The following is a 23,555-nucleotide window of genomic DNA, read 5'->3' on the forward strand; positions in this document are numbered from 1 at the left end:
CGGGAGCGAGCTGAGGGAAGCGGGGCCACAGCTGAGGGGGCAGGCGGGAGCGAGCTGAGGGAAGCGGGGCCACAGCTGAGGGGGCAGGCGGGAGCGAGCTGAGGGAAGCGGGGCCACAGCTGAGGGGACAGGCGGGAACGAGCTGAGGGAACTGGGGCGGGAACGAGCTGGGGGAAGCAGGACCACAGCTGAGGTGCAGGTGGGAACGAGCTGAGGGAACCGGGGTCACAGCTGAGGGGGCAGGCGGGAGCGAGCTGAGGGAAGCGGGGCCACAGCTGAGGGGGCAGGCGGGAGCGAGCTGAGGGAAGCGGGGCCACAGCTGAGGGGGCAGGCGGGAGCGAGCTGAGGGGCAGGCGGGAACGAGCTGAGGGAAGCGGGGCCACAGCTGAGGGGACAGGCGGGAACGAGCTGAGGGAACTGGGGCGGGAACGAGCTGGGGGAAGCAGGACCACAGCTGAGGTGCAGGTGGGAACGAGCTGAGGGAACCGGGGTCACAGCTGAGGGGGCAGGCGGGAGCGAGCTGAGGGAAGCGGGGCCACAGCTGAGGGGCAGGCGGGAGCGAGCTGAGGGAAGCGGGGCCACAGCTGAGGGGACAGGCGGGAGCGAGCTGAGAGAACTGGGGCCACAGCTGAGGAGCAGGTGGAAGCGAGCTGAGGGGACCGGTGCAGCAGCTGAGGGACGGGTGGGAACGAGCTGAGGTGAGAGTCTGAGGGAACCAGGGCGGCAGCTGAGAGGAGACACTGAGGAGCCGGGGCCAGGTGAGGGATGAGGGGGAAGTGAGCCATCGGCAGGTGCTGAGCCCTGGGAGAGCCCTCGTTTGTGTGGCTGGGTGAGCAGAGTGAACAGATTCTCTTTCAGTGAGGAAAAAAAACCAAGAGATTTGATGCTGGAAAAGTGGGTGGGATGTCCATGGAAGGCAAACGAGAAGAACCTGTTAAACTCTATTAGGCTGCAGTGGCGTGAGGATGGGGTGGCTGTGGTGAAGATACATGCGGGGTTTTTATGTTTGTTTTTAGGTTTCTTACTACAAGGGCAGTGATGTGGTTTTTTGGTGTTGGAGGCACTTGGAGGATTGAAAAGGGTCCAAGGAAGAACAAGGACAGAACAAGACTGTCTTGCTGTACCTAAGCTGTAGTCCCACATAAATGCATATGTGTGACCCTCCATGGTCTTTCACAGCATCTTCCACAAGAAATTCCAGGTCTGTTCCTCAGATGGTTTGGTTTTGTGTAATCACTTGCCAACACTCAGGGAGTTGAGGTGGGGAACGGGGCTAGGGTGTGTGAGGAGTGCAGGCAATCCCTAATGTCAACTAATTTTACAGTAGGTACCAATACTGTTCTTCACATTTATGGAGAGGAAGGTAAAGGCACTAAGAGATTAAGTCTAGATCAAGATCAAACAGAAAAGCAGTGGAAGGTCGTGGGTGCAATGCACTCTTTCTGGATCTGAGTCAGTGCTCTGTAAATAAGGCTGTAATGCTGTAAGTATGGCATTCTGGAGATGATTATTTTGACTATTAGAAAAGCATTCATACTTTCTCAATTTTAATTAATTGCCTACATCATAACCTCACTTAAAGGTAAATACATGGTACAAGCTATCTAGTATTTGTCCTTGTGAGGAAAAAGGACTGGGAAGGAGCCAAGGCAGTATGTCACTGTATGTTCCTGTTTATTCTACTTCTTATTTTTCACATGTTTGATAAAACGTGTATCTCCAATGACTAATACTTCTAAGTAACCAATGGGTGCCAGTAAATGGAAGTACCATCTGTAAGAAACTGATTTGCAGAAGCCAAGTTCTCAAACATATTGAGGAGGAGGAGGTGTTATAACTTAGTGAGAGACAACCAAAGTGTAGACTTGGTTTTGGTAGTCGGGATGATTTTAGACATATTATGTAAGCAGGATGTGAGAGGAAAGGGGAAATGGAGACCGAAATGATGGAGCTCTTGTTCAGTAGGAACAAAGATGAAATAACCATTTGTGATAGAAGGGGGAAGAAAAACAACATTTGGGAGAAAAGATATTTAATTTAGTTTGTAATGTGGTGAATGCTGATTGCTGACACAGTGAAGAACACAGACCAGTGTGCTTACTCAGTGTCATTTAGTGACTGCAATAAAATGAAGGTTAATTAAATAAAAGTGACTGAGATCACTGCTCTCATTTGTTCACTGTTTCGCAGAGAAAAATGTAAGACCTTTGAGCCAAGTTCATGCATTGCTGATACTGTTGAGTAACTGCATGCTTATTTCTAATATCCTAGTCAGAAAATTTTAAAATCCTGTTTCCCTTCCTGCTTGCCTTCCTCTTTTGGAGAGCAGCCTCATGTGTAAAAGTCAAAGGCTGAGTCACTAAAGCCAAAGAGAACTGGTTACACTTTATCTAACAATTGAGTTTGTCCCAGTGAGATCAGAGACAAACTTCTGTGCTCATCTGGTAATTGTCTTTATAGGTGGCAAGAAGGTTGTGCAGGGAGAGCCAAAACTAATAGGATAACAAGAGCATCTTTAATTGTTCTAAAAGCTGCAAAAATGTGTCTAAGTGTCAGCATCAGAAGATCTCATTAAATGCTGAAGAATGAAGGTGGAGTGCAGCACAGCTGCAGAGTGATGGGACATACATTTCTTCATGCAGTTTTCCTTCATTAAGTGCTTGAGAAACAAACCATGGTAGAACAGAAAGAAAGCAGAACAAATACTCTTTTCATAGAGTATTCCTTACTTCATACAGTGCTCCCTTGGATAACACCAGTGAGTGCTAGGGAAGCTTTTATTTTAAATGAGGGAGAGAAGTCTCTTTAAAGTTCAATTACATGTTTGCTCTTGCCTATGTTGGGAAGTGTGAGCCTCTCAGGAGGTCTCCCTGCTTGGAAAAACACGTCAGGAGATTAGTACAGAATTTCAATGTAGTGCCTTGTGATAGGAATTTCTCAATATTTTGGCAAAGAAATGTTTCAGGTCATTGGAGAATACCAGCTTTTGGCTCCAGTTACCCAAGCTTGAAGCCTGAGTCATCTGACAAATGCCTGAAAACAGTATGACCTAAGAGACTCATTTTGATTGCAGAAGTAAAAGTTTATTATATAGGCTATTAGGGATCTATATTTGGAAATGGAATGTGCACAAGGCCAAAGCAGGTATACAAATATAGGTGTGATATATTGTTGACCACTTAATGTTCACCTGCTTACCAGTATTTGTCAGTGGCACCAACATCTTTTGATACACCTCACTCCTGCCCTGGCAAAGCAGCTACTGGGTTTCCTTCTTGCAAAGGGATTCTTCTTGGGTTTGTAAAGCCTGCTGTTCTACCCTCCTCCCTGCCTCCTGCTGTGAGGTGGGCTGCATAGCTAAATTGGGCTTCATTAGCCAAGTTTAAGATGGTGACAGAAAAATAAATAGGAATGTATAGAGCAAATTATATTCTAGTTGGCTACTGTGCTTATAAACAGCTCTGCAGCAGACAGCCCAAAGATGGGGTTATGTGAGCTATGAGGTGTAATACAGGCTGTTTGAAGAAAAAAAGATGGAGTAACACAAACAAGAGACAGAGTATTAGAGTCTGGGATCTGCACAGTCATGGAATAAATAGAAATCATATCTCTCCATTTGAAAAAGGCCCTTTTTTTTTTCTTCAAGAACTCCATCACTGAGGTAAAGGATGCAAGATTTGATTATCTTATAGCATATCTTTGAAGTTGGTTCTTCCATTCTTAAAGCAATTTTGAGGCAACTGGCAATTCAGCATCTGCTTCTAACTCATACAAAACTGAGTAAGTGCTGCCTTTTCTCTTGGAGATTCCTTCTCCTGGATTGCTGGCTCAGTAAATGTCAAATATTATAAAAATAGTACCCACATCCAGAATGGTCTCAGGATTACTATGCCATTCCTTGCACTCATGAACAAGTACAATGCACAGTTCTTGCCCAGTTGTGCACTGGGTGCCAATTCTTAGTGTCTTTTAGAGATTTAATCTCCTCCTTACTATGCAGCAGAGATAAGCAGTGGATAAGGGAAGCTGCCTGTATTTTCTGAGCAAAAGAACATAAGATCAGTGGCAATGGCTCCATTACATGTAGCTGCATTTCTGAAGCAGTATTCTTTGCCTTTATTTGTGAGGAAACATATAAAAACTCCCTCCATTTGTTAACAGGAGTGATGAAATATGTGGTGATGTCATAGCTGAAGGTCTGGGAATTTTATTCCATTAGGTCAGAACAGTTAGCTTCTCCATGAAGCTCAGTTTAACTGATGTAGCACATGCTTTTATATTATTCAGTTTATCAGCAATATTCCCTGTTGGAAATCTCTTTCTACTTAAAGGAGCTACACCAAGATTAATTATGTTTATTGCTGGAAAAAATTGACTTCGTTTCTAGCCTGAATTTGCTAACTTGTTTTTTGCCTCATGATGTATTTGTAAAACTAGAAAGCTCTCTCCCATCAAATTTCTTTTTATCTTCTGCTTTTATGCTGTCATCTAATGACCTCTTTTGCTCTTTCTTTGATAACTTAAACAGCTAGAACTCTTAATTTTTCATATTTTGCAACTCTTTAATATTTTTGTTTATTATTTCTGAAGAAAATGCCATTGCTTAAAATCTTCATTGCATTGTCTGTATGAGAATTGAAAACTGCACTGTGGCCTGAAACAGATACTATGTAAAAATCTTCCTATTTGTGATTCTCCCGTATATACATCTTAGAATTAGACTTTTTTTTTTCTTTTTCAAATTAGCATTGTGCTGAGAGCTCAGGTTCTGTTATTCATCTATCACTATTTTCAAATATTCTTGAGTCAGTACTTCCTAGACAGGATCCCTGCTATGTAAGCATGGCTTACATCCTTTGTTGCTTGGAGTTTAAACTTTAACATAATTTATGTCTATATACATTGTTTGCAGGGACTCAGTTTATGAAGTGATCTAGATCAGTGTTCTGTTCTCTGCCTGGGGTGCCAGTCACAAAAATATGCAAAAGAAATCTCTGCAATGACCCTAGTAGGGAATTGAAAAGAACATTTAATTGTAAGACTTACTAATTAAATATTCCTTAGTCAATTTAATACATGCCATGCTGATTTGCAGCTTTCAAGAAAGCTGTGTATATGCTGACAAACAGCTAGTTTTCAGAAAGCTTTACGTTCCTAGCAGAATTCTGATTATAGTGGCAATATTGGTTTTACTCAACAAAACTATAGTCTTATCAAAGAAAGATATCAAGTTATTTTAACAAGGTCTATTTTCTGTAATCCTGTGTGAGCTGGCATTAATTATATCACCCTCCTTTAATTATTTTTGTCGAATCCCATAGTAATTAAACTTTCTGTTATTTTGCTTGGTATTGCACTTTGACTGACAGGCCTATAATTACCTCGATCACCCCATTTATGCTTTTAAATTGTTTTAAAAACATATCCTTTAAAAAGCCACGCTAATGTCCTTTTCGCGAAAATAAAATGATTTTGTATTCGGGCATTGTTAGGCTTTCGATTTTTCTGTCTGGCTTTCAGTCAATCATAAACCATCTTACTACTTTTAAGTTTGCGATACCGGTTATCACCACTGGGAGGCACTATTTAATTGAGTTTAGCTTGAAATGGTAACTTTTGCTTCCGTTACTGTGTCTAATAGGCTAAAATTCAACCTTTCAGCTTCTGTGAACAAACTGCTCTGAGTTGCTTAAAACATAACTAGACAAATTTATTCTCAAAATGAACTAGAAACTGATGCTGTTCTGTAATACAAGAAAAAAAAGTCTTGCAGATCTCTTCAAGCATGTCAGGAATGTGAAACTACATGATGTTTACAATTATTGGAAGCATAAAAGCAATTTATTTATCACAATACCTGATTTTTACTATAGTATGTATTTGATTTTCTTCCCACCACACTTTTCCTCCTTGGATGCAGTTCAAAAGTTTACTACATCACTGAATTGCAAAGTCATATACTATTTTGTTTCACTTATTTTCTGTACCTTTATTTATTCCAGGGTTTTTACTATATTTATTGGTGAGAGATCGCAAATATTATTTAAAGGAAAAGAGCATTTATACTAACATCATTAGAATGTTAAGCTTTAGTTGATTAAGGAGCTTTAGGTTATTTATAGATGATAATAATTTGGTGGATTCCAGTATTTCTGCTTTCATAAAACATGTTTATATTCATTATGCTAGAAATTACGGAAACAGTTTAGATAGATCAAAGGAGGAGTTCACCATATCGATCTTTTTGTCATCCCAATGTGTTTGATTTGGTTGGAGCCTTTACATTGAAATGACGCTGTGGTGCCTCAGCCTCTGGAGCAGCTCCTGTATGGTTCAAAGGATAATCACCATGAGAGATGAAAAGACCAAACAGGTCACATTTTCCACCCACTACCAAATTGGGATTGCTCCCTATAGTGTATCTAGCTGAAATCTGGGGTCAGTGCACACAATATAATGCTCTAAGGTTATTTATTTATATGCCACAGTAAATAGAAAACAGAATTACAAGGGTGACTTTTTTTACCCCTGCCTTCAAAATCACGAGGAGAAGTTTCTGGGTGAAACTGATTAATTTCCTCTTAGGCTCCTATCATAAGAAATTAAATGGGGTTGACCTGTGGGGAACTCTGCTGTTATGATTTGCTCTACAGATGAGATACATCTTTGAGCTCTCAAGGAAAACCTCTTGTATATTGAAACTAAAGGAAAATATATTATACTGTATTTCTGGTCTGCAGCTGTGCATCTTAGGTGCTTTATATTTTTCTCACTAAAAGGCTATGAGTAAAGATTTTATACCCACAACTGCTCTATCCTCTGGCAAATAATCTGGCAAATCATATTGCCTATCAGGGCTGGTTAAATAACGGTTTACTCTTTTTAAAAAAAATTGTTTACAAAGTAAAAAATACAAAATTTCAAAATACATACTTTTGTCATAACTACAGTCAAGAACTAAGTTTTATCCAGCAAATAATTTGGTATACCTAATTGTATATAGTAATACTTTAACTTATGCTGCCCAGTTCTGTATATAATGATATTATTTGTGTTTCCTTCCTGTAAGTGTGAGAAAACTGACCAACACTGAATATTTTCAATTTAGTGTAAAAGTCATAAAATGACATATGTGCTGGTAACCATTGATTGTGCAATTTGAGGTTTTCATTTGGCAAATGCTCAAGCTTAAAATGTGTTTTTCATTATTATTCCCCTTATTAAAGCTCATTTGCTATTCATGGAAAGTGAGCACAAAAGGGATGCAAACAGTCAAAAGAAATCCATTTAAAAATTCAAATGAATATCCAAGGGAAATGGATTGCAGTATTTGCCCAACTCTGCTGGGTATACTCTGCTGCTGAATGTCTTATTAATGGGTGCCTTTGTCATTGTCCTTAAGGCTTTCATCATAAATGTTTTGTTATGACTTCATATTGCAGTCATTATGCAAAATTTGTTCTTGATATTGCTAAAATGATTCTGTTAGAGTGACGCTAGGTGAGAGTGTGTTCACCATGTGGCTGCTGCTTTTTCAAATCAGTTAAAAACTATTTTGTTGTGATGCTAACTACTGAGTTTAAATGTGGTGGAGTTGAAGAAACTCAGGACATGTCTCTCGCTGAAAGCTGAGACATTACTTCCAATGGCCTTGCTCATACTAGCCTCAGGGCCTCCAGTTACGCCTCTGTAACCACCTATCTAGAAAAAATACATAGTGGTGGGAAGAATCTGGATCATCAACTGTGAGAACAAAAAGCAGTCACTGCTGCTTATTTTCTACTTACACTGCTGAGCTCCTGATGCTGAGTTGCACCTTTTTTCTTTACTTGCTTTCATGGGAGCAGGATAAGTATTTAAGGTACTTTTCTCTCCACTGCTTTCATCCACAAGGTCTAATTCAAGTAAAAGTGAGACGATCAGTAACTGTCCTCTAAGTCCCAAGCATTTGACACAACTGCCAAAGTGTTACTTGTTAACACATCACAAAATGGTATGACATCTCCTCTGACCACATTTGAATCATGGTTAGCAATGGGATGGGGTAGTAACTGTGGCTAAGGTGTCAGATTCTGCAGCTTAATGCACACCACTGTTGTCTTCGCCTCGTCGCCTGCCCCTCTGTGTGTTGAACCATGGGAGAGTTGAGGGTAGGAGGGACCTCAGGAGGTCTCTAGACCCTCCTCATGGAGCAGGTTGACTAGGACCATGTCCACTTGGGTTTTAAATATTTCCAAGGGTGGAGACTCCACAACCTCTCTTAGAAACCTCTTCATGCCCGACCACCATCACAATAAACCAGGCGTTTTTCTTAGTTTTAAGCGGAATTTCCTGGTTTTCAGTTTCACTGCTTTTCATCCTGTCATTGTGCACCACTGAGAAGAGTCTGGGTCTGTCTTCTTTACTCCCTCTGATGGGACATACACACACTGATAAAATCCCCCTTGAGCTTTCTCTGCTCAAGACTAAACAGTCCTAGCTACTCTATTATACCTTAAGCTACCTCCTAGAACTTTCTTGAGGAATGGACTTAAAATGAAATTGAGAAAACACGTTTTTTGGGTTTTGTTCTCCTGGATGGCAGTTAGGAATTATTTTAATTACAGAGAGATATAAACATAGAAAGAAAAATTATCTCAAGCCCAATGGTAAAGAACAATATAAATAGTTGATCTTTTTTCTTTTTTTTTAAATAAAGCAAGTTGCAATAGCCTTCACATGTGAGCCTACAGTAGTACTCTGCTTACTATAATTTCTGAATGAAGAAAAAGTGTTAAAAATATGGGCTATAAGCTTTGTACTGTAGTTAAATAGTGCAACATTTATGTGTTATAATTCCCTATTATGTTGGAGAGTTAAAGTTATGTGAGCAACTGCATGGTTTCTAGGGGTAGATAAGTGAAAAAGAATTTGCTGCATCATTCAGCCTGAGGTTTTGGAGATGCATTTACTCATGCAAGCAGAGATCAAAGGCTAGTGCTTTTCAGAAAGGTCATGCTTCTTAGCCAAATTTATAACTACTTGAACTAAAGCAAAGAAGATCAAATTATTTGCCTGGGGTCACATGCCAACTGAGTGGCTCAGCCAGGATTTGAGCCAAAGATCCATTCTCTCGGTTCGTCACCCTTGACTGTAAATAGTAGATTTCATTCTGGTTTATGAAGATATTAGGCAGGTAGCATAATGTTTTTATAAATTTCTGAAAGAGAGTGAGCTGCCATTATAATGAGGAAACAGTCTAATGGGCTAATAAAAAAGTAAAAAAACCAAACACACCAAGGTACAAAAAATATTGTCAGGGGAAGAAATTAAACCTTGTATGGGTAGTTAAATAGTCTGGACCAGGATCCAGGGTTTCTCTGGGGAGCCCAGTGTGAGTTGCACAATCAGTCAGTCTGTCACCTCTTGCTGTCTCCATGGTCTCCAAAGGGAAAGTCCACCGTGGACATTGTAAGATACATCACTTAACTTTGACACTTCAGGTAGATAGCTGAAGTTAAGGTGGTAGGGTGACCTAGCTGCTTTCTAGAGAACAAGGAGAAAGACTGTTGTGCTTAGAAATGGGTGACATGAGCACTCTTTCAGGGACAGCACTGCCCACTGTAGTGATCTTCCTGCTCAGAGTTCAGTCCAGACATGACAATGTAAAGAGAGTGGCAAAGACATTGCATGTCCTCCCTTTACGGGTTACAGAAAGTGGCTGCTATGCATGGTCCAGACAGAATTATTTGAGCTTGTGCTCTCCTGGCATAAAGAGTCTGCTATAGGTTGCCTAAGATATTATAAATGTAGCTCAGTAATAAGACAGCATTTCAACACATCCTCTTCAGAAAACGTTGTGTTTAGCTCTAGAAATGGAGCTACTTTATGTGGCAGCTGATATGATGTGGAACTTTCTGGGGACATGAAGGACATGAGAATGCCCATCAAATGCCAAAATGCTCATCTAATCTAGTAAAAGACTGCCTTATTTTTTTTATGTTTTTCATATTGATGCTTATTTTAGATATTTTTCGCACTCTTTCTCTAGTCCTGATTCCACATTCCAGTATGTAGTGTGTGCTATTGAGGAAGTGCAAAGCACCAGTGTGAGGAGGTGTCCCACATGTTGGACTAGTGAGTGCAGCTGCAGGTAAGAGAAAGTTTTTCTGCTGGTGCAAACTGAGGGCAAAAGAGCAGACCCAATTCTGTGGCAGAACAGCTCTGTATTTAGAGTCAGGTGACATGAATACTCTTTCAGATATGACAGCCTCTACCTTTAGAAGCATGTAAGATGGAGGCACAATTTTGGATTATTTCAACCTAATATTTTTGCTTAAAATTGAGTTCAGCATGTTATCTTTTAGCTTATCTCACCACCCCTCCTTTTTTTTTTTTTTTTTCTTCTGGTATGTCCCGTCCCTTCAGTTTCATTTTTGGAATTTAATATCTCCTGTTGATGATTTCTGTTCCTTATCTTCCCTTGATCCATTTCTGCTTCTCTGTTAGATTCTGTCCCCTTGAGCCTCCAACTAATGTCTCCCCATATGTCAGATTAAAAAAAAAAAAATTACAAGATGCTAGGCTGTGAAAAGAACTAGAGAATGTTTATGTGGTTGCAGCAGGCTGACCATTAAAATGACTTTATTTCTACAGCATTTCAGATGTTGGGCTTGACAGTTTCATTTCCGAAACTATTTATACTCACAAAAGTCCATAACAGCATTTCCATTATTTTCTTATATGGGGTTTTTTGGCCTATATTTTATCAAGTTAGCTTCTTCTATTCAAGCCTGATTTCAGACAATAGGAATACAAAGTGGAAAAATCCTATCTAAGAAGGACTGTAGCTTTTTATCTATTAAAGCATCTTCCTGTGTCCCAACACATTTTTACCTCAGTCTACTTTTCAGTTTCTCCTGTTTATTTGATCCAGTAGTATGACATGCAGGGGAGACTTATATGTAAGTTCCACCTGAAGAGTTTGCGTGCTCATAGCTAAGGAACCTTACTAAAGCTGCCTCACTTGTTATTCACCAAAGTCCTCTTGCTGTTCCAGACAGTCCTCTCGGAACATGCCATATTAAAGCAAAGGCTAACTATAATGGTTGCTTCACACTGAAAACATAATCAGAGTAGTTATTGTACTAAACTAGTACCAGTGGACATCACAATAAGCTAGGTTGAAGAAGAATGATCGATTTTAATATCTTGCTTTTCTAAATATAATGTTGTCCAAGCATTTATATATGCAATGTTCCAATTTTCTTCTACTTCATTAAAAGGAAAAAAAAAAAAAAACAACACCAGAATTTGTGATTTTGAAAAGGAAACTACAACTAGCATGAAATATTCTTGAACAACATCATTGTATTAAATTCTGGCACGGTTTGCATAAAGAGATTGTGGAATATCATTCATTGGAAATTTGTAAGAACAAGTTAAATAAATGTCTGTTAGGAGCAGTCTAGGTGTAACTTGCTCCTTGCCACAGTAATCAAACCTGTGATTCCCAGGCTTTCTAGTCTAGCAAACCATTGTTAGTTCTGAGGACTTCTCTACAGACCACCAGACCCCCTTAGTGTCAGTGGCTGTTGTAAAACACAATAAAGACAACGCTCGCTATGATTTCATAAATTACAGTTTGGAAACCACTAGACATAATGATGGCTTTGGTTCCCTCCAGCTTTATACTTCTGTGGCTCTGTACTGTTGCCATAATTCCAGGGCAATGGTAGAATAAGTTTGTGATGATATATGATAATAACAACTGTCTGAGCTACAGCCTTTACTACAATCTCATTTGCTTGCCTCAGAGAGACTGCTTGCCCAGGAAGGTCAGCAGGTTGTTTGCTTCCTGTTGAGCTAATTGGCAGGGTGACAACCACTGCCTGCCAAGCAAATGCATTTGTTTAATCTCTGCTGGTTGTGGATAAAAACTGCCAACAGACAAAAGAGGCCTTTTTTAAAGAGCTAATTTAGAGCCGACTGAAGATGGGTTCTCCCCTTAAACCCCAAAGTATCAGTATCAGCTGCTGTAGATGTGTACAAATAAAAAACATCCAAACTCAGTTCGGATCCCTTTTACCTGACAGTGCAGCAGTGCGAGAGGGGAACTATCGATCACAGTATAACATGAAAAGTTTACCAGAACCAGGTAGATTTGATGTCCATTGTTATGTACTTAAAGCTGATGCCAATTGTAAGTGCAAGATTGAATGAAATACAGGAGAGGTGAGGAGCTTCCTGAATTGATTTAAGATGCGTGAAGCCAGTGGACAGTACCTTTCCACTTCTGTTTGAAGGACATAGGTGAGGCCTGAGGGAGTCAGCACAAAGATTCTTGTTAATGTTCATGGGCTTTTGATCAAGTCCTAAAGACAGAGTCAAGACTTAAGATGTTTTGACTTTGAAACAAAGGCTCTGGTGCAATTACATAATTTCTATTATTCTCATTTAAACTGATGTGTGTTATTCATCATGCTGATCAGAACATGCTTTGCATCACTGTACTATTTCTGGTTTGATGATTGTGATAAACTTAGTAACCTTTTTCAGCCTGTGAAGTTGTACACTTCCTTCAGATCCTTCATTTAGCTTGCAAAAGTGCTTTTTAAGCTTTAAAGGACAAAATTTATGTTTGTTTTCACCAATTAGAGATTACTGGGGGCTAATGATATTCCAAAAATATAGGGATACATTTTGTATTGCTTCATCTTTGCCTCTTTCAGAGATTTCCATACTCTCCATTTGTATGTGATGTGCCTGTTGTTGCCACCTCCCTATAACAGAGGGCTATCTGTTTGGTATCCTTAGGATTTGCAGGTTTTAATTAGAATGGATTTATGTTGATTAGAGTTGATGGGATTGAAATGCCATGTAGTTATTAATTTCCTAGTTTTAATTTTGCTATTTAGTCATACGCTACCAAAAATATCTTAGAAATACATTTTTTTTCCTTGTAAAGTGGCAAAACAGAGAAATAAATGCATTGCGGCATGCTGTCATTTTGCAAATAAACTTCTGGCAGATCCTGACTTTTAAAATTCTGTGAATGCCTATTGAGCTGGATGAAAATGAAAAGAAATATTTGCAGCCATGTTTTCTTATATTTTCTTTGAAAACTGAGATAAAACTTGTGGGAATTTCTGTTAGGATTTGCTTGTTTTCTTTTTACAATTAAAATGTCAGTGAATATAATTCCTTGAAATTCCCAAATTTGAAAATATCCATTATAATTTTATCTGTAGCATATGCAGTACAGATCTAGAGTCTGTATAGAACTTAATCAGCACGTGAAATGCTATTTCCATTTCTGCAGGCAGGAAAGTGAGGCATAAAATAATCTGTGGTCCAGTCCAATAGTCATTGCAATCAATCTAAAGGTGTATCGTTAGATCTCACTGTAACAGGATAAGGTCTTTTGCAGAATGGACTGGCTTTGTAGGCTGCTCATCTCTGCAATGATGAATTCAAGCAGTAACAAAAAATCCCAAAGCAGAGAAAAATTCAGATAATCTTCTTTCCTGAAGTCCCATGCTGAGCCCATTGAAGATGAAGATGGTAGACCACGGCACTGAGATACACAAGTCCAAGTGGCAGAGTTTTGGACTAGGAATCAGGATTCCCAGCTTTTATTCCCTGCTTTGTTATTGCCACTGTAGGCAGTTGGTTTTCTTCTACTTTGCCTTCACTCTTGCTTGCTTTTTTTTTTTTTTTGAGATTGTGTATTGCTGTGAATATATGGGAATCAAATGAAGTCCTGGTTTTGATTACGAACTCTGGGTGCTACCTTTATGCAAATAAATTATGATGGCTAAAGATAAATATGGCCATAGAAAAGGGGTACAGTTAAGAGAATGTTTATATTCATTATTCATATTCAACTAGTTCCTAAAACTTCAGGGTAAAAAATCAGGCAGAAATCTATCAGAAAGATAAATTCACAGCATCTTTCAGCTTATCTCTTCTTTCTGTAATAAAACCCATTCCTCACCGAATACAAGACCAGTGAACTCAAAATTTCTTTTGATAGAAACATAGCAGAGCAATGGATGTTCCACAGTGTGTCCAAATAATGCCAATTGCTGTAACAGTACATTTCATACAGATTTAAGTTCTGTCCTTAATATTATGTCTATCTGGAGACAGCTATTTGAAGAAAACCAGCTAAGCTTGATGATAAATTTGCCCCAGAATATTTAGAAGTACTTGTAAATAAGGTATAAATGAAGATATCATATGGACCTGTTTCAGAATGCCGTGAATTTCTATCTCATTCATTCTTCATTTTAACTTTATTATCTAGCTTACTATCACTTGGAATTCTGGTCATCTGTCTCCAGGGGGGAATTTCCTAAGGAAGAGCAGTCTCTTAGGTTCCTGTATGAAGGAGCAGAACTTTGGGGGACCTCACCACGTGGTGTAGGCAGATGAAGTGAACCAGCATTCTTCTTTAGTTGCTGATTCTATGCCCCTTTTTTGGTCTGTTCTTGCTCATGGCTGTTCCAGCCTTGGAGTTTCAGTGAAGGAGAAATTCTAGTGCTTAATACCACTACATTTCTTCACATAAGACCTTTTGCAGTATTATTGCTTTACATCAGTGCTAATTTGGTCCAACCAGGTTTCCAATTTGGGCCAACCTCAGTTTAAGGAAATGTAGAGTCTTTAAATAATGGCTCTCTGAATGATTGGACAAACTCAGGAGATTGGTAGTAGTCTATGCAGCTTTTAACTCAATTACAAATACAGCTGATAATGTTCAACCTGTAGCTGCCTGTTTGGTGGTGTAAAGTTGGGAATTGGTTAAATTCCTCCCATACCCTTGATTCTGCCTCAGCCAGTACTAAGAGGAATTCCCTGGAGACGTGCAGCAGCCTGACAGATAAATTGTTTTTTAACTCTCAAAAACAGAAGGTGAAGGTGTGGTTGGAAGCAATTGGTTTCTTGCTTCAGTTGCAGTATGTGTTTTCTTGATAGAAAAAAATGTAGTCTTTGAGGCTACCCACGTAGGAATTTTCACTACAAAGATAACAGTTGCTGTTGACCTATATGACATTGCTATTAATTATGCATTATATATGCTGCTTTTCATATTTCTTTTTCATTGTGAGGGGCCTCTTCACTTCTCAATTCATATGCATAACTCTCATTAACTTTAATAAGAATTTAGGTGTTGTAGAGTGATTGGTCAGTCTATTTTGATACCCTTCTCCAATACTTACCAGTATCATGTGCTTCAGATAAGGGCAGAATGTCATTCTTGTCACCAGCATGTACTTGGGGATTCTGATATGTTTCATGTACAATTACACACTGAAACTGCTTTTCAGTGCTCCAGATTGCTAACCATTTATGCTATGAAGCTTGGAGACTGTAATATACCCAAGCTATTTTAACTGCTTAGGCTATTCTGATTCATCAAAGTAGTTGATCTTTTTATACAACAAAGCTGTCACAGCTATCCTGCAGCAGGGAATTCCACTCGTAAATTTTGTGAAAGACTGGTCTTTTATCCATTTTCCTTTATAATAAAAGGAGTAATAGCTGTGTACAACTGACTTTCTTTTGCTATTTTTGTTAGTAGATCAAATTTCTCCCTGAAGTAATCGTCTACAGTTCAGTTGAATTAATGCTATTTCTTCCATTTGCAACATTGCATAATTATTTTCTTCAGCCTTACCCAATCCTTTTTTTTATTTTTAAATTTATGTCATATTAAGCAAAAAATAATTTCATGCCCCGGTCCAGTGCAGATGCCTTGATTAAGAAAAATAGCAGTTACTAAGAATGATGGTCATACACACATGATTAAGAGCAGAATTTGAGCTCATACAGGAGAAGATTTGCACAAAAGCCCTAGTCACTGGCCAGTGCTTAAGTAATTTTCAGTGCCCTTTAGATTGTGTATAGGGAACAGACTTAAAAGCTGTGTTAATGAAAAAAACAATTGACACGATTGAATCGGGCCCTATATGCTTAGTGTCTATTTGCATTAGATGAACAGCTTCTGTATACTCTTGTTAGTGTTATGCAGGATTAATGTTTTCTGATTATTTTTTTCATTACCTGTTCATTAAGAGTACTGGGACAATTTGAGTAAACCTTTGTATTTGGGAAAATAGGTTCATAATATGGAAAAAGGTAAATTAATGTTGTCTCTGGAGTGGCCCAAATTCTGAAGGATATCTAAGCTTTTTTGCTCTTTGGATTGAGGTATTGTACTTCTCCAAGCTCGGTAGTTTAGTCAACAATTCTGACATAAAGTGAAATGCAAGTCCTATGAATGCAGGAGTTGCCTTTCTAAATGAGAGTAGATTCTTGCAGTCATTATTTGGATAGATCAGGGAAGTCAAACAAAACATATGCAGAACTGGCTCTAGTTAAGACTGTATTTTCTACACTGCCTACAACTAATATGTTTGTATTTGATTTGGACGCTGTATTGGTAGAAGGGAGTCATGCATAAATGAGGCCAACGCTGTTATTCAGTATTATTAATGATGTTGTCTACTCCTAGTTTCTCAAAAACTAGAAAACTAATAAATTTTACATATTGGAAAAAAAATCACAGATAAATCAAACAAATACATAAATTCTTTAAAGTATTTAATATGTGTTAAGAGGACAGAATGATGAATTCAATATTGAAAACCAATATCAAGTTTACAATTATGTACCATTTATCATCACTGATTGCACAGACAGCATATTATTGCAGGGAACCGAATGATGCATAAACTAAAGCCCTGATTGGTTTTATAAAAAACAAGTTAAAATTCATGTTATGTCTGAAAAGCTTTGTTTTTCTTTTTCAAGCATTATTTTAAATAACAATTTGTTTGTTCAGACACAAATTATGCATATTTAATTTCTTGAGCTTTAATATTAAATGTGTAATAATTTTAGAGTGTTGAAAACTGATGCTTTTACAAACAGTAACACGATTAGTATGCTGTTATTTTCTGAGGCCCAATTCCCCCTTTAAGAAGTAAGAACATACGGAAAATGAAAAAGTAGATAGGAACTAGTTTTGAATTGGACATGTAGAAGCAAGCAAATAAAAGCAGTAAAAATGCTCTTGAAAGGTGATTTGACTCTGAAGGGAAAGGATGTACAAGTGTCCGTTTCTTACTCAGCAGATCTTCTCCCAGGGTAAAATTCTGCCTCCCCCAAAAGCCAGTGGCAAAGCTCCCAGTGACTTCAGTGTTTTCAGACTTCTATTGTCTGTACTGAAGGACATACCTGCTTACTTTTATGAAAGAGCTGCACTTCTTTAAACTCCTGTCACCCCAGCTGAGCTCTGGGAGAGGGAAATGAATTCTCTGGCTCACACTATATCAGCAGAATTATTAAGCAGTTTTCTGTTGCAGAGTCACTCTTGTAATGCACTGTTGCTTTTTTTTTTTTTTTTTTTTTCAAATTCTTTTCTCATTTTCATGTTGGTGCTCAGGTTGCATGGGGATAACCAAAGATATCATTTCACCAAACTGAGGCTGAGCACCCATAACTGAGAGTTATTTTGTCCTTCAGAATTTCAACAACTCATTCTGATTTATGAGAGAATCTAGCTAAGCTTGAAGATTCAGCTTGAGTTTACAGAGTTATAACTCTAGGCTAGACTCACTGAGTCAACAATAATAAGAAAAAAGCCAAACCATCTTTTTACATCTTTATTTGTAAATTGCGCATTTTAAAAACAGAACCACTGAACTAGAATCAATGTGATCCAATCTAATGCTGTTTATACTGAAAGTCTTTTTAGAGAGGGGTTGCACTTCAATAGACACCAATAATAAATGAATATTATAGTAGTCACCCTCAAATGTAAAACACATCCATAGACAGATTCATTGACATTTGCTAACGTTTACTGCCCTTCAAGGAGACAACCATGTCGCAGAGCATACCAGAACTATACTTTCCAAATGAAATTACTGAGCTGGATGGGATTTTTACATGAGAAAGAAGAGCACGTCTGAATGCTTTGTCTCAAACATCTGTAAACAGTCATACAAGAGTGTAATATCTTGGGGGTTTTTTTGATGTCCAGGGCAGCCATAGTTTGACAGGACACTTCTTTGGAAAGTTTTAAAGAGAATGCCAAAAGACAAAAAAAAAGGTAAAAAAAAATTGTAGCAACAAGCTGGCCTAATTTATTTTAAGCAGACTTGTTTTTTCTCCATACATTTCAGACCTTTTAAAAAGAAAAATCAGGTAGGCTAAATAGTTCCCCAACTGGAAACTGGTGACAAAACTAAGTCCAACACACTGCCATCAGTATAGAGCAACTGGTGTTTTTAATATTCTTATACAAACAACCAAACCTAATTATCTTTATTTATTCAATAAATCTAGTTCAAATTTTATCTATTAAATTTTATTAAATATTGAAAATAATTTAATAAATAAACATGATTGCTAATTTATTATTGATATTCATTATTAGGATGTTTGTAAAAATAATTAAAAACAGGTCGGGAAAGATGGGGATGAATTCACCTCAGGCACCAGTAGTGGTTGCCTTAACCATAGCTAATGAAGAAAAATAGTCCTGTGGAGCTAGCGAGAGAGCAGAGAGCTGGGTTTGCAAAAAAGAGGTGGGGAAGCCAGCAGTCACTCCCGCACACATGTATTCTCCACTGCCCCGTTCTCCTGGTTTAGGTGGCTGGTGCAACATCCTGGGAAGGCTGCAAACCAGGACAACACTCAGAGGGAAGGTTGGGAACCTGGAGGCACGAAAGCTGTGGCGGGAGTGAAGATTTTTGGGAGGCTGGGAGATTGCAGGGAGTCCCTTACAGAAACGGTGTACCAATTCTGGCCCAAACTATCTTTATCCATTTTGAAACTCTGCCATCACCTGCGGTCATGTACTGGCACGTTACCAAGAAACACACAGTGCAGGACAAAGGATTTTGGCAGCCTCATATGTACATAAAATATTGTACAATGTGGGGATTCATCATGTGGCTACAATGACAAAAAAGTTCTATTGGTCATTTTGGTACATTGTCAAAAAGGGACTTGGTCTTATGGTTCTTACATACTGAAATGATGAAAAGGCAGGAACTCAGCCAACATTATTATTCTAATTACAAAATAATAAGTAATAGTATATAACACAAATAGAGCATTTCATCTTGGAAAGACTGTGCAAGTGTAAGATTGCTGCTTAAGAGCTAAGTTAGTGCAGCTGTTCAAATCACCTGTCATAAGCATTTTGGTCTAATTATTTTTATCATTATACATTTGTAACTTCTGGTACATCTTTTAGGAAGAAAATTACAACCATGGGGTGCAATTCGTTCCCTGTCTGATACCTCTGCGCACCCAGTGGCACTGAGCCACCCTAAAAAGCAGCAGTGGTGCAGTCGATCTGACAGTACAAGGGCAGATGCTCTGGACGGTAGAGGATGCTAGAGAAGAGGTAAATTTTCCATTTTCCATCGTGCTTTTCTCTATTAACATCCCCTCGGTCTTGCCTGGTATCAGCTCTAGCCAGCTCCTCTCCATCCAGGGGCTGCTTTAAGCAGCGCTCCGTGTGTTTCCCTGTCTGCATGCCCCTACAACTGCGTGCGTCCCTGTCGTTGCAAACCGAGGCACCTTGAAATGGGTCCAGAAGTTTGCATGATCTCCCGCTAAGCAAATCCGTGGAGTTTGGTATGTCTCTGCTCTGGAGATCCCCTTCTTTCAGCTGCAGGAGGCAGGCAGCCTTGGTTTTCTCCTATCTCCTACCCTCAGCTGAGCCGCCAAGTGTTTCTGGCTCAGCTATAGAGTTTGCTTCCTCATTCCCACATGCACTGTTCGGGCGGCAACCTTGGGATGCCGGGGTGTCGGTCAGATTCTTTGTCCTTTTAGTCTATTTAAGGTATCTTAATTGGATCGGGTGGAGAAAAAAACAACCCAAAACACATACACAAACCCCAAGGCTTCAGGACTAGATCCCCCTTCCCCCCAACAACAAATGGTTAAATAAATAACGACATGCCAAACCAACCATCACTAAACGAATAAGCCAAAAATCAGCCTCAGCGCCGCAGGAAATGGGAAAGTTTCTGCGCTCTGAAGCTGGCCCCGTGGTACCGCGCGTAAAGGTAAGAATCCCGGGGGAGGGGAGCGGACAGCGGCCCCAGCCCGGTGCCTGCGGGAGCCGGGGCCGCACCAGAGCGCCCAGCCCTGCATCCCGGAGCGCCAGTCTGAGAGATGCTGCTGTGACTTGGTTCTGCGCTGGGAAATGAACGGCTCCGAGCCCCCACCCCCGTCTCCTCCCTCCCTCCTCCTCCTCCTCTTCCTCCTCCTTCTTCCCCCTCCCCCGGGTCCTGCGGGGAGGCGGGTTTAAGGTGGGTCGTGTGGCCGCGGTAACTTTCCTAACAGAGCCAAAGAGGCGCCCGGAGTCCCCCGCAGCAGCAGCATCGCCTCCCCGTTCTGGGCAGCGGCACCACCGCGGTGCACCCGTGCGAGCGGCCCCGGCTCGGCCGTTGCAGCCCGGGCTGCCGCTCGCCGCCTCCCGCCGCCGCCTCTCCCAGCGTCGTCTCCCGCCGCCGCAGCCCCACGGATCCGGCCCCGACGGCGGGGCTCCGGCCCCGGGTCCCGCCGAGGTAGGTGCCAGTCGGGACAGGGGCTGGGCGCCGCGGGGGACGCGGTGCCGGAGCCCCTGTGTCTGCAGCGGCGCCTCCCCCCCCACCCCCGGCCCATGTTTGTTCCTGGCACTGCTGCTGCTGCGGGGCAAGGAGCTTCCTCTGCACCCTCCGCCTGCAAGGGAGGAAGCCCCCTTCCCTGCTCCTCCTGGAACTGCCCGGGCACCCAGGGCGAGCCGGGAGGAGGCAGTCTCTCTCCAGCCTCCCGTTTCTGTCCCTTCCCTCGATCTTTTCGTGGGTTCTCGTCGGTGATTTTGGAAGTGCTGATGTAGGAGATACGTGCGTGGGTGAGATCTTACGGCTTTATTAGGACTCTCCCCTACCAGCGCTTCTCTCAGAAGCCGCCCCCCCACCGCGTGGTTTACTGGGGTGTTGTGTCGGCACGAACTTTCTTCTGGTTGCAGGAGGCAGGTTTGGTCCCCGCGTGTCCCCGTCCTCGGGCTGCTGCTGTGCGCGGGCGAGGGGACTCGCGGCTCGGGTCATAGCTGCTTCCCTTGCCTGCACTGAACAGGGTCCTCGGGGTAGGGAGACGCGTGAGGGAGAAGTTGTAGGATGCGGTGTGTAAGTGACGCCTGTTCCTTGAGGTTGGGAAGCTGGTAGAATCTCACTCGCGCTGACGCTACTCGCTGCTGCCAAACATTCCCTCCTTTTGCCTAGGAAGGACTCTGGTCACCCTGCCAGATGGCTTGTAAGAGAGGGAAGTTTGGGTAGCGTCAGGACATCAGCTCCCAAACGCAATGCTCAGCTGAGATCCTCAGGTGACAGCACAGAGTTCTGATGCTTGTGTTGATTAATATTCATCTGCAAGCACTGGGCATCTGGTTGGCCCAGAGAGGTGGGCAGAGGATCGGTGTTTTGTGAAACCAAGGCAGCCATCTCTCAAAGTATCACAGGGGTTGGAGGTTTAAATAACCCCCGTGATCAGTAGATACTGTGAAAGCTGGGGTTATCCCCTGCCCTCCCCCCCCCGCCCCCCCCCCCCCCCCCCCCCAGCAGGAGGAAAGTCCAGAGTTAACTAAAAAGAAGTCTACAGTTCACATCTTTATGATCTCTGGTTTAGAACATATATATGTAACATATGAATTATGAATTAACTAGAATGTAGCAGCCTGTCTACCTTCCTCATCCTGTCAAATGGGGGAGACCCCCACCCCCCAGTCATGCTCAGTCCTGTATTTTGGTAATGGAAATCTCAAGTCAGGTGATTGGATGTTGCATCTCTTGATTTCACATTATGGGGTTAATTAATTCTGTGAAGATTTCTTCTGGGATATCCAAGCCTCAGTCCAAATCCTTCCTGTTCTGTTAGACTCCTCTTAGAGTACAGCCAGAGCTTTTCTGTCTCCCTCTCCGTTTGGACCTTCCTTACGTGTCCACTTTGTTGTTAAATCCCACAAGTTTCCTTAATGTCTGATGGATGGATTCTTTTAGGTGTATTGCCTTGCTTCTAGTAGTGCTAGGTAAAGCTGAGTAAACCAACTGAACAGTCTCATCATAGGATTTGATTTTATGTCATCTTTTACAGACTGAGGATCTGGTCTTGCAAAAGCTTGTGAGCAAGTTTACGTGCATGGGACCTGGTCTGGAGTCTGTTAAAGTTGGTGTGGGGCACCTGAATTGGCTTTGCATGAGGACAATACTAAGAAGCACGTGTGTTTAAGGATAATGATATATGTTTGCAAAATTAGTTTCAATGCAAGTGCACAAATTCTTATTTGTCAGTAACAACCTCTGGAGGCTTCTTCAATGTTCAAACTGTTGAACTTAGTTTTCCTTCTGTTTCTTGTTAATATCTGAGTAAATTTGTTACAGAATTAGAGAAGTTTTATGGTGAAAATGTTTAACGTATGAAAGGTTGAAAATGGTCACGTGGTCACTATATGTTTTTCAAAATAAAATGTCAATGTTGTCTTTCTTTCCAGTCACCCAGTCATCTACTTTATAAAATTTCATAATTTTAGTTAAAAAAAAATTAAAAATCGACTGAGGTAAAATACACAATATTAGGAATGCATTATGTTGCTCCTGTTTTTGCTTCTTGAAAAAGGACTAATTTGATCTCTTGTTTTTACAATTAGAAATACATTAATAGTCAGAAGTATCAAATAGAAGCCCGTGTTCTTTTAATAAGTTGCATGTCTGTAAGCATTTTTACTATGAATGGGGCATTCAGCCATTTTTATTTGAATAATCCATCGTGTTTTAAATGCTAGGCAGCAGAATTAATATTTAAGCAAATGCATACAGCAAAACTATAAATCTCTGAAAACAGTTAATTATATCGGAACTGTGAGCGTACCTTCAAGTACAGCCTGTATAAACTATTTCTCTGTAGCTTGATCACAATTCTTGCAAACCTTTTATCCTTGTCTGTGAAATAATTTCTAATTCTGTGCTCCTGCAAAGCATGTGCTTGGTTATTGTTTTCAAAACCATGTGGTTTGAGCTACTATTTAAATACAACATTTATGATACTACTTTGGTTGTTCAGCTTAAAAAGAGAAGTGCTGCATACCATTGCATACTAAAAAGCTTCTATATAATTACTACTTTTCACAGTACTGCTGTGCAAATCTCTGGGGCGGGAATTTAAGTGGAGACTTTATACAGTTCACAATTACTTTATATAAAAGCTATAAGCTCTTTTTCTTGAAACATGGGGGCTGCAGGCATTGGGGAGGGTGGAAGTATGGTGCCTGAAGTGGTTTCTGTGTTTTAATTCTTGCAACATGTATGCTCGCCCTTGGCCTTCATGGACTTTCAGGTGCATAGAGAGTGTGTGGGGCATTCCCACAAACTATCCATCTGTACCACTGTGGGTTTGAATTACCTATTTACACACTTTGTTCTTATTGTCATTTTATGCAAATAAGTCAATTCTGGTTGTCTTGCAGAGGAGGGCTGACAGGCATGGGGTTACTTATGCAGCCCCTCTCTCCC

The 23,555-nt window shown here is 40.6% G+C and overlaps 1 protein-coding gene across 9 annotated transcripts in view; it reads left to right on the forward strand.

Annotated features, from left to right (window-relative positions):
* Positions 1 to 23,555, forward strand: part of MEGF11 (multiple EGF like domains 11) — a 306,379-nt gene that overhangs the window by 1,523 nt on the left and 281,301 nt on the right. For 8 of the 9 annotated variants that reach the window (XR_012624787.1, XM_074836839.1, XM_074836841.1 and 5 more), the window contains exon 1: positions 20,384 to 20,576. The gene's annotated coding sequence lies outside the window, so the exon portion shown is untranslated. Of the gene's footprint in view, positions 1 to 1,016; positions 1,202 to 20,383; positions 20,577 to 23,555 lie in introns of those variants that run through there. The other variant, XM_074836840.1, reaches the window with a different exon arrangement.

The sequence above is a fragment of the Strix aluco genome, chromosome 12, assembly GCF_031877795.1.
Source record: "Strix aluco isolate bStrAlu1 chromosome 12, bStrAlu1.hap1, whole genome shotgun sequence".
NCBI classification, from domain to species: Eukaryota; Metazoa; Chordata; class Aves; order Strigiformes; family Strigidae; genus Strix; species Strix aluco.